General features: G+C 39.6%; 1 protein-coding gene across 3 annotated transcripts in view; it reads right to left on the reverse strand.

Moving 5' to 3' along the window:
* Positions 1-12042, reverse strand: part of LOC144972279 (substance-P receptor-like) — a 332733-nt gene that overhangs the window by 14183 nt on the left and 306508 nt on the right. The gene's annotated exons all lie outside the window — the stretch shown is intronic.

Genomic DNA, 12042 nt, shown 5'->3' on the forward strand with positions numbered 1-12042 from the left:
TCGATAAAACAAAGACCGATGTAGCGTGAAATAAGATTCAATAGTCTGACGTCACATCCGCCCAGCAGCTTGGTTTTAGACAAAGAAAATCTGTACTTTTTATTCTTCTTGCCGGCTAGAACATTTTCACATGTCATGTGATCAGAATGTATAGAAGTCAAAACATGATCATATTTATAATGTTTTTCTCCTCTGGATACACTTTTATGCCCGTCGGAGAAGTATTTCTTAAGGCGTCCGCCATTGTTCCGATAGTATAGACCCAGTTAGCTACTAAGTTACAATGCGTCATTACGAGGGAAGTGGCGTCACGACTGTTGAACCGTATTGTTACTGTTGTTTCGTGTCTCATGTAAATGGTGCTGCACGAAGCTCGAAGAAATAAATAACAATGTGAAATTGAATGTAAGCTTCAATTTAAAATACGAAAACAGATAAAATGGACGTTTCGGGCTTCCCCTTTATAAATAAAGCAGGGTGAATGAAGCACTACAGACGAATGAGATAATGTGGTAGTGGCGTTGTTAAGCTGAATAAACAAAAACTTTGATGGGGCAGGACATAGTATGCTTCTTTGTAAGGAAGCACGAATTAAAATAGAACAATAGATATTTATTAAAACTGTTATTAATTCCTCTGTCTCGTGAATATTGCGTTATGTTCCATTTTATTTCATGTTTTGACCGTGTGTAATCCTGGACATCTGTGTCGGGCACTCCACTCCCGATTGTCTCTTTTCTCCCATCGTCAGCTCTACTCAAACACCCCCCCCCCCCCAAATAACAACAAGATTAGGACAGAATTCAGATTTGACGAGAAGCTAAAACAAATAAAAATACATCTTAGCGAAATGAAGTGGAAGAATTGAGAAGGTGAAGAGAGAGAGAGAGAAGGAGGGAGAGAGAGGAGGAGGTTGAGGAGGAGAGAGGAGGAAGAGGAGGAGGAACAGGGAGAGGTGAAGGAAAAGTTGGAGGAAGAGGGGGGATTTACAAGGAAGAAGAAGAGGGGGAGAATAGGAGAGAAGGAAGATGGGGAGGAGGGAGGGAGGGAGGGAGGGGGAATGATGAGGAGGAGAAGGGGAGGGGACGGAGCGGGCCGAGGAGGGAAAAGAAAGAGGGGGTGAGAGAAGAAAGAGGGGAGGAAGAGGGGAGGAGGAGGGAGAAGGAAGTGAGGGAGGAAGAGGGAGAAGAAACAGGAGGAGGAGGAGGAGGGAGAAGGAAGTGAGGGAGGAAGAGGGAGAAGAAACAGGAGGAGGAGGAGGGAGAAGGAAGTTTTTATAAATAAACTAGAGATCAGGATATATATATATATATATATAATATATATATATATATAATATATATATATATATAATATATATATATATATAATATATAAACTGACGATCCAGCATAACAACTATACCTTTTTAAAGTGGCCAAAAAGTGTGGACAACGTTGATATTATGTCCATCTGTTTTTTGAGTCTTTGAGAGACTATTTTTGTTATTTGTTTTTTTGAGCTAGTTTGGCGCGGAAAGACGATATTTTCTGCATTAATATTTTGTACATTTTGCTCACTTATCGTCGAAGTCTTTCCCAATGTTAAAAACTGAAAATGGTTCAAATAAATTTTAAGAAATTGATTGCGTCCAACACAATGAGAGGAATCAATACCTAGTGTCGATTCAGTGCAAGTACTCCGATCTCATTGTCATACTCGCTAACCGGAATGTTGACCCACAACCCACGTGATACAAATGATGATGTCTGTTATTGATAGGATTTGAGGAAACCAATTTGATATTTCGATAAAATCAACACGATGTCTAATCAATATCACAATACAGGCAAACCATCTTCGTGTCAATCGTAAACACCGTGTAAAATTTGGTGGTGATTGGTCCAGTAGATTTGGAGCCAAAAATCCAATATATATATACATACTCGTATATATAAGGTAGTTAAATAAGCAGTCCTTCAGAGCCATAGGCCACTGGAGTCGGAGTTTATCCCGGTTTCTATAACGTGACCCAGCTACCCATTCACTGCTGGGTGGACAGGAGGGTCAGAAAAAAAATAATCTCGACTGCATCCGGGATCGATCTCGGCCCCTTTGCTTGTGAAGCGAGTGGTCTATCAACTGGGCTATCTAGACCCATATATATATATATATATATATATATATGTGTGTGTGTGTGTGTGTGTGTGTGTGTGTGTTAACAGGTGTTTTGGGACTTTGACAAAGCATCAGATTTGAGGTGAGGTCAAATTGAAATCCGTCGATAGAGCCTTGCTCGGCCTATAGTAGAGTCCTTGGAAAAGACTCTTTACTCACATTCTCTCACCGTACGTATGTAAAATGAGTACTTGGTCGTGAACAGTCTTGTGTCTGTCGGGAAAAAAAAATTAATATCATCTAACAGTCATAATTTCTCGTTCTTTTATTTACGTGATGCTGTTGGTCTGTGACTCTTTGTAAAGCGCTTTGAGCACGTTTAGTGAATATATTGCGGTATATAAAAGCTCACGTTTGTTTTTTTTTCGTTCAGATTTCTAGAGAGTGCAACATCTTGTCACTTCAATTCTATAACCTCAACAATTCAGTTTATACTTCTGTCGACCCCGAGCGGCCGAGTCGCTCACTCCACACCGGAAACGCCACAACCGTTGTAATCTGTTCCACGTTTCCGTTCAGTTCTCGTTTAAGGAGAGACTAGGAAACGGGATTTCAATGTCTCGTCTACATCTCGGTTTCCATAGTGACGTTGTAACCAAATCAGTGTTGTTTATAAATGACCGATTGATGGAGAGTCACCTTTGGGACACCAGGAATCCGATAACACCATCGTCACCATTCATTCTCTTTCTGTCACTTGTCCTCTTTCATCATTGTTTTCTTCTCTGTATTTACGTAAACTCCTCTTCCTCTTCTTCTCTCCATCCTCTCTTCATCCTAATCATCATAATTCATTATCATCATCATCATTATTATCATCATCATTATCATCATCATCATCATCACTATCATGCTTCTTCATCTCCTTCTCCTCTAATTCCTTATTCTTCTTTCTCTACTTTTTTCTTCATCTTTTTCATCACCATCATCATCACCATCATCATCATCATCATCATCATCATCATCATCATCACATCCATCACATCACATCATCACCATCACCATCACATCATCATCACATCATCATCATCATCATCTCATCATCCATCACCATCACCATCATCATCATCATCATCATCATCACCATCCATCACCATCATCCATCACCATCATCATCACTCATCACCATCACCATCATCATCACACATCATCATCATCACCATCACCATCACATCACATCATCATCACCATCATCATCACATCACCATCACCATCACCATCATCATACATCAATCACTCACCATCACCATCACATCACCATCATCCATCACTCATCATCATCATCCCATCACCATCATCATCACATCATCATCACCATCATCATCACCATCATCACCATCACCATCACCATCACCATCACCATCATCATCACATCATCACATCACCATCATCATCACTCATCATCCATACATCATCACCATCATCATCACATCATCATCATCATCATCCATCACCATCATCAATCATCATCACATCACCATCATCACATCACCATCACCATCACATCATCATCACATTCATCATCTCCATCATCATCATCATCATCATCATCATCATCATCATCACATCCAATCATCATCATCATCATCATCATCATCATCATCATCATCATCATCATCATCATCATCATCATCATCATCATCATCACATCATCATCATCATCCATCATCATCACCATCATCATCACATCATCACATCATCATCATCCATCACCATCATCCATCATCATCACACATCATCCACCATCATCACCACCCATCATCATCATCATTCACACATCATCATCATCATCATCATCATCATCATCATCATCATCATCATCATCATCATCATCATCATCATCATCATCATCATCATCATCCATCATCATCATCATCACCATCACATAAATCATCATCACACATCATCATCATCATCATACATCATCATCACATCATCATCATCATCACCATCATCATCAATCCATCATCATCACCATCATCATCATCATCATCATCATCATATCATCATCATCACCATCATCATCATCACCATCATCATCATCACCATCATCACCATCATCATCATCATCATCATTCATCATCATCATCATCATCATCATATCATCATCATCATCATCATCATCATCACCATCACCATCATCATCATCATCATCATCATCACCATCACCATCATCATCATCATCATCACCATCACCATCATCATCATCACCATCATCACCATCACCATCATCATCATCATCATCACCATCATCATCATCACCATCATCATCATCACCATCACCATCATCACCATCACCATCATCACCACCATCATCACCATCACCATCACCATCACCATCACCATCACCATCATCATCATCATCATCATCATCATCATCAAACAAATAAATCAATCAATCCCCACAAACAACAATAACAGGCAAATGAATATAAACAAATCAATAACAAACAACAATAACAGCCAAATGAATAAACAAATCAATAACAAACAACAATCCCAAACAAACAAACCATAACTCTAGAAAAACACGTATTCAATATTTTGACCAGAAGACCCGTCCTTCAAATATCGATCGATTAAAATGACCCTCAAGTCCCATTTTAATCGATCAATATTTGAAGGACGAGTTTTCTGGCCAAAATATTAAATACGTCTTTTTTATTCCAGAGAGCCACGGTCGTATTATACTCAATGATTTAATGTCATGATAAAATATTTTAGTCAACCCAGCTTATAGCTATATATATATATATATAATATATATATATATATAATATATATATATATATATATATATATATATATATATATATATATATATATATATATATATATATATATATATATATATATACATAATATAATACAATACATATTGTCTCATCGCACGTGAACGCATGGAGTTCGGTATAACGATACACAAACGGATTAAGCCAGGTGCAGGTGCCCTTAAAACACGTGGTGCATTCTAGACGTACTAAGCGAGGTCAAGGTTTCTCATGATACTCCCTCCCCCCCCCCCCCCCCCCCCTCCCTTCCCTCCTTACCTCCTTATCGACCCAAGCAGTGATTTAAATCAGGTGGAAAGTACATACTTTGCAACAGACTGGCATCCTGACACTTAGACGGATAGCACTGTAGAATCACCATGGATATTAGTCTTTATTTCATCTCCGCATTAACATTGAATGTTTTGTATTTGTGTCGTGTGACTGTCAGTGTTTCATTCATAACAACGAAACGCACTTTAAAGAGGCGCTGATGATATGACATGACATAAACGTGTCGCACGAGCATCGTTAATCTCATCGGAGTCGCCATGACTATTCATTTGTTATATAGATAGTTCGAAGATGACGTCACTCAGGTCTTTGTTATTGTTTTTTGCCATCCGCGTTTATGAGTAATGCTTACTGAACTGTTTTAACCCGACTATCAACGTTCATTGATACACACAGTTTTGTGTGTTGGTCCGTTATACTTCCGGATGGCAATGTTATGAGCTTCTTAGCCAAGCGCATACTATCTATAGGGTGTTTTTTTTTTTAATTACGACCCGATACAGACTTGAAGTAACATAAAAACCAGAAATGATAGAAACATTTAGTTTTTAGCATAGTTTTCCACCACAATTCAAGTTTTTTTTTTCTTTTTGTGGTTAAAATGTCAGGAAGATGCTGTTAGTCGTTACAACACAATCACTGTTTTTGAAAAGGAGGAAATTTGACTCAAGAGATTTTTTTTGACGCAAAAAATGGAAGAAAAATAAAAACGTGTGTAGAAATTGCTTTGGTTTGTTTTGTTTTTTCAAGTCTTCGTCAAGTCGTAAAAAACACACAAAACAGCCTGTGTATTCCCATCGCCTCTAAATGGTAATATTATGTGGGACGACGTGCACGTATTTGCATTTGCAGGTCTGATAACCCAATTCCTTATGGGCCCATTCATTGTTGTTGTTTTAAAAAATGACGCAAAATATTGTCCATTACAACAATGTTTAACGATGCCAATAAGGGGGTTCGGATGTCAGACCTTCAAGTGGGGTGATTAAGATTCGAAAAGTTTGAATGTCTAGTAAACAAGAGGCGTCTTGGGTTTTGTTTTTATGTTGTTTTAATTTTTTTTAAATTTTTTATTTTTTTATTTTTTTTTAAAGAACGAATAGGATGCCTTAAACTGAGATAAACAAAAATTTCACATTTGTAACCAACCGCCTCAGAAGGGTATTATGTCAGGGGCCACTTACACAATGAAAATATTGTAAATCTGACGTCAAGTGTATGGAATTTAGGTCATGTTTACATGTCACCCACCAGTCTATTGATTGGACCCCCCCCCCCCCCAGGGACACGAAAGGTGGGGGGCGTCCAAAACAGACATGGAGGCGCTCACTGTCAGACGACATGAAAATAGCAGGCCTCATATGGGAGGTTACCAAGAAGATGGCTTGGGATAGAAGTAGATGGTAGAGGCCCTATGTACAACAAGTAGCGAAGCGGATTTAATCGAAGTATATATATATATAATATATATATATATATATATATATATATATATATATATATATATATATAGTAATAAGTGTTAATACATCAACTTTTTGTGATGGGTCACAACTATCAAATTCCTCTTTGGTAACTACGAGTAGTTCCCTTCATCATGTTGCAACAGTTTTGGAGTGGCTGTCACATGATGGACACAGATATACATGCATACAAACACACACACACACACACACACACACACACACACACACACACATACACATACACATAACTTGCATTGTGGCCTGTTTTAGGTCTGTAGCTTGAATGGCAAAATGGCAACAGCCAATCATAAAAACCTGGCATATCAAGCTGACATTGCGATACCCGACAAGTGTATCTGATTCTTTGTTTTACTGATTTATTTATTTATTTGTTTATTTATTTGATTAATTTGATTATAACCGATAAAACGCGTTTGCTGATCGAGATGCCCTCGTGCATTTTATACATCGAATGTTTCGCACTGAGTTTGGCGTGCAATAGAATTTCCAGGAAATAGAGCTGGCCTTTTGTTTAGCACCGCCCAGTAAAAGCCTCTCATCTTCAAATTTTTATACCCTGGGTGCATGGTTACCAGTTTGGCGTTTTAAATTCCTTTTAAACTTGGGGTTTTCTAAAGCCGTTTGGCATAGAAAAAAAATTGAATTTTGACATTCTTTTTTTGTTTGTTCGTTTTTTTTTTGTTTTGTTTTTAATCAAACGTATCCATTTTAATTGACAATAATTACCGACACGCACTTATTCACAGGTCTGATGACCGAACGCAATATGGGCTTGTCATCATTGTTGAAATGGACACCATTTTGCAGTTATTTTTGGTCATAGAGTGTTTCCATGACAACAGTGAGCCCATAACAATTAGGGTTATCAGACCTGTAGATAAATACACGTTGCAAATACACCAAAATGGCACTTCAAGAAGTCCCAAGTTTGAGAGATTTTTTCAAGATGTGGTCAAGTGGTATGCCGCTCGCTTTCGGATTAGAAGGTCCTGGGTTCGAGCCTCGCTCGGCGCATCATTGAGTCCTTGGAAAAAGGCACTTTACTCACATTCTCTCACCGTACTAAGGTGTAAAATGAGTACAGCAATGTCTCTGCTGGAAAAAAAAAAATTGTAACATCGCCTAACAGGCGTCATGTCTCGTTCCACATGTTTAGTGTTGCTGTTGGTCAGGGGCCATTTGTAAAGAGCTTTGAGCACGTTTAGGTGGATATTGTGCTATATACAAGCTCAATTTAAATCGATCAACATTTGAAGGACGAGTTTTCTGGCCAAATTTTATAAAACGTGTTTTTTCCAGAGTACCGCAGTCAACTGGTCCAATACTGTATTAGTCCAGTCGATTTAGACTTTAGGGCTTGACCCGGAAGTAATCAGTACCAAGCAAGTATTTATTCTGATTTATCTGGACCATGTCCTGAGCTTCTCGTTAAAGATCTACCGTAACCCGTCAATGGTTAGAAAAATATATATCAGGAATAGGGTTCAACAGTCGTGACCTACGGTCTAATTGACGTTGTAATGGACAATATTTTGCGTCATTTTTTGAGAGTTCCATTACAACAACGTGCCCATAAGGAATTGGGTTATCTGACCTGCAAATAAGTACGCGTCGCTAGCGTCCTATCCAATGAAGTGGGATCTCGTGTATAGATAGTTTATTTGTCTAAACATTGCTCTGCTTTTTGTTTGTTTGTTTGTTTTTTGCTGATGAAAGGTTTGCTCCCGAAACGTCCATCCATTGATTGTATCGTTTCCGTGTGAAGCAGTTCCGTGTCCACCCGTTGGTTCCAGTGTGTTCAGCCCACGTCAGTCTGACATCCCACTCCACACGACAGAGCCTGTCCGTCCCCACAGTGACTGTCTGGCTACGTTGGTGGCTGTGGCAGATCCGTCATTATCTACTCAAACTAAGACAAACAAAACAATCATTTCAAGATTGTCGGAGACGCAATGCCAAGATGGATGATCTCATCTCATCGGCTTTGTGGCCCGGTGATATAAAACTCTGCTTGTGATATCCAGCCCAAAGTTGAGTGCTTGGAAAATGCTTTTCACTTCATTTTTTTTTTCTCTTCACAATATTCATTGTAGCGTCCGGCTATGTGGTCTTGTGGTGTGAAACTCGCTTTCGGATCGGAAGCTCCTGGGTTCGAGCCCCGCTCGGTGCATAGTTGAGTCCTTGGAAAAGCCTTTTTACTCTCATTCTCTCACCGTACTCAGGTGTAAAATGAGTACGTGGACATTCACAGCATTGTATCTGTCCGAAAAAATTGTAATATCGCCTGACAGGCGTCATGTAACGTCCGACATGTTAGTGTTACTGTTGACCAGGGACCCTTTGTAAAGCACTTTGAGCACAGATTCTCGATATAAAAGCTCGAGTTTTTTTCTTTAAAAAATAAATAAAATGAGTGTCTAAATTGTAGCAGCGTTGTCTGTGTCGTAGAAATTGTATAACTTTGACTAAGTTGATGTTTTATATGTCGAAACTAATGTGCTCTTATCTGTTTACAAGGGGCCATAAGCTAACAGAAATACTGAACATTCAGGGAGAGACATGACGCCTGTAATACGCTATCAATGTTTTTTTTATGACAGAGACAACTTCGCAAAGTCCCAGGTTTGAGAGTTCTTTTTTTTTCCAAGATAAGGGTCATTTGAATCGATCGATATTTGAAGGACGAGTTTTCTGGCCAAATTTTAAATATGGGTTTTTCCAGAGTTTGACAGATTTGTCCTGACAAGACGAGACAACACCGCATCTCACCTCCTGGCCAATTGTGACAGACAGAAAGCTGACGGCAAAACACTCGACAAGCCATTGTCGTGTCAAGATTGTCAGGGGGAATACATAATCCACCGCCAAAAAGAATAAAGAACCCTTTTTATCATTTTGGCCAGAAAACTTTAATAACTTCATATATGGATCAATAAAAATGGCTATAAAACATGCCAAAAACGAATTGTATGTGACAGTAAAAAAGTCCCGGGTTTAAGACATTGATGAGTTGGGTGTGATCTCAATCGATCGACGTGCGAAGTCAACAGTTTCCAGCCAAAATGTACAATGCCAATTTTTGGTCAGGTTACAACCGTTAATGCCGAGATGGGTCATAATTATCCGACATGTCAACAGCCGCCGTATCATATCCATCCGAGTCGTGTTCTGTAGGTGAGGCAAAGTGAGACAAAAAGCTAGCTTAGCTGGCGCTGTGTGTTGTACAAGCGTTGACTAGCCAGTCGACCACATCCTCCTACTTGTTTGCCATATTCATTTGCGCGCACCTACATACTAAATATTATATGCTATTGCGGCTATGTGGTCTTGTGGTATGACACTCGCTTTCGGATAGGAAGGTCCTGGGTTCGAGCCTCGCTCGGCGCATAGATGAGTCCTTGGAAAAGGCTCTTTACTCACATTCTCTCATCGTACTCAGGTGTAAAATGAGAAACTGGACGTTAACAGCGTTGTCTCTGTTCGAAAAAAATATATCTCCTAACAGACGTCATGTCCCGTCCTATAATGTGTTAAATGTTGTTGGCCAGGGACCCCTCATAAAGCTCTTTGTTTGCTAGTTTTAGGTGTTTAACGGCGCTTTCAACACTATGTAGGTCATTTAAGCGCCCATAAACCGCTTTGAACACCTTTAGTGGATATTGCGCTATATAAAATCTCAATTTAAAAAATACTATACAACTGGACCGATTGTGATCGTTGACGTTTGAAAAGATTCGTCTCGATCTAAGTTAAATTCCAGGATAGTAGAATCATTAAAATAAATAAGTCTATCAATTGTGTGATTTGTCCGTGTCAAAACCCACTCCATGTTTTCAACGTTTTTAGAGAAGGGTTGCCAGATTCATTTGCGCGCACCTACAAACTTTATTACCGTACTGATTTTGATGGTTGATGACTGAAAAGACTCGCCTCATCTAACTTAAAGAGGTTTGGATAGATAACTGAAATAAAGCGAAACATTGAAACATAACTCAGCTGTCCAAATCCAATAGAGCAAAGATATTACACACACACACACACATACACACACACACACACACACACACACACACACACATATATATATATATATATATATATATATATATATATATATATATATATATATATATAAGAAATTATGGCCAGAAACATAGAAACCACCTGACCACGAAATACACTGGATACAGAATTTGATCTCAGAGGTTTACATATTATCACGCTTGGCTATCATGGCTGAATACTATCTGTCTGTCTGTCAGTCAGTCTGTCTGTCCCAGTCTCTCTCTCTCTCTCGGCGGACATCGATCACATGACTTATTGCTGTCCAATGACTGGAGCAATCTTTTTAAAAACAAACATGACCTATCGTCTCACAACAGTGTTGAGTCGGGATGACCCAGATTCTAAGCGGTCAAAATTATAGTAAAACGGATCAAATACGATATGAAATCTTGGGTTTTATCTCTTGACTAGTTAACTGTCGTATTCTGGAAAGCCTGGCATTTAAAAATTTGGCCAGAAAAGTCGTCCTTCGAATATCGATCGATTTCAATGACTCCCATCTTGGCAAACTCTCAAGCCTGGGACCTCCCTTAAAGTCCCAGGTTTGAGAGTCATTGCCAAGATTCCGATGAGAGTCATTGCCAAGATTCCGATGAGAGTCATTGCCAAGATTCCGATGAGAGTCATTGCCAAGATTCCGATGAGAGTCGTTTAAATCGATCGATACTTGTAGGCAAAGCTTACTGGCCAATTTTTTAAATACATTGCGTACGGTATGACAATGTGTGTAAAGAGCCTTTTTCCAAGGACTCAACTACGCGCTGCTCAGAGCGGGACTCGAAACCAGGTACTTCCAATCCTAAGGCGAGTCTCATACCACGAGACCACATCGCCAACGTGGGAAGCGGTCTGAAGACCATCAATATGACCCGAGTGAAGCAAAGACGGTGCCCAAGACCGTGTCAGCTGGAGATCCGTTCTAGAAGGATCCCCTCTGCTCCAAAGGGATGTTCAAAGGGATACGTGCGGCTATGTGGTCTTGTCGTATGACACTCGCCTTCGGAGCGGAAGGTCCTGGGTTCGAGCCTCGCTCGACGCATAGTTGAGTCCTTTGGAAAAGGCTGTTTACTCAAATTCTCTCACCGTACTCAGGTGTAAAATAAGTACCGGGCCGTTAACAGCGTTGTTTCTGTCCCCCAAAAAATTGTAATATCGCCTAACAGGCGTCATGTCTCGTTCTTCATGTTTCGTGTCGCTGTGAGTCAGGGCCCCCTTGTAAAGCGCTGTCAGCACGTTTAGTGGATATTGCGCTATAGAAAAGCTCACGT

This window comes from Berghia stephanieae, chromosome 5 (genome assembly GCF_034508935.2).
Source record: "Berghia stephanieae isolate SIO BIC M18660-M18661 chromosome 5, UCSD_Bste_1.3, whole genome shotgun sequence".
Taxonomy (NCBI): domain Eukaryota; kingdom Metazoa; phylum Mollusca; class Gastropoda; order Nudibranchia; family Aeolidiidae; genus Berghia; species Berghia stephanieae.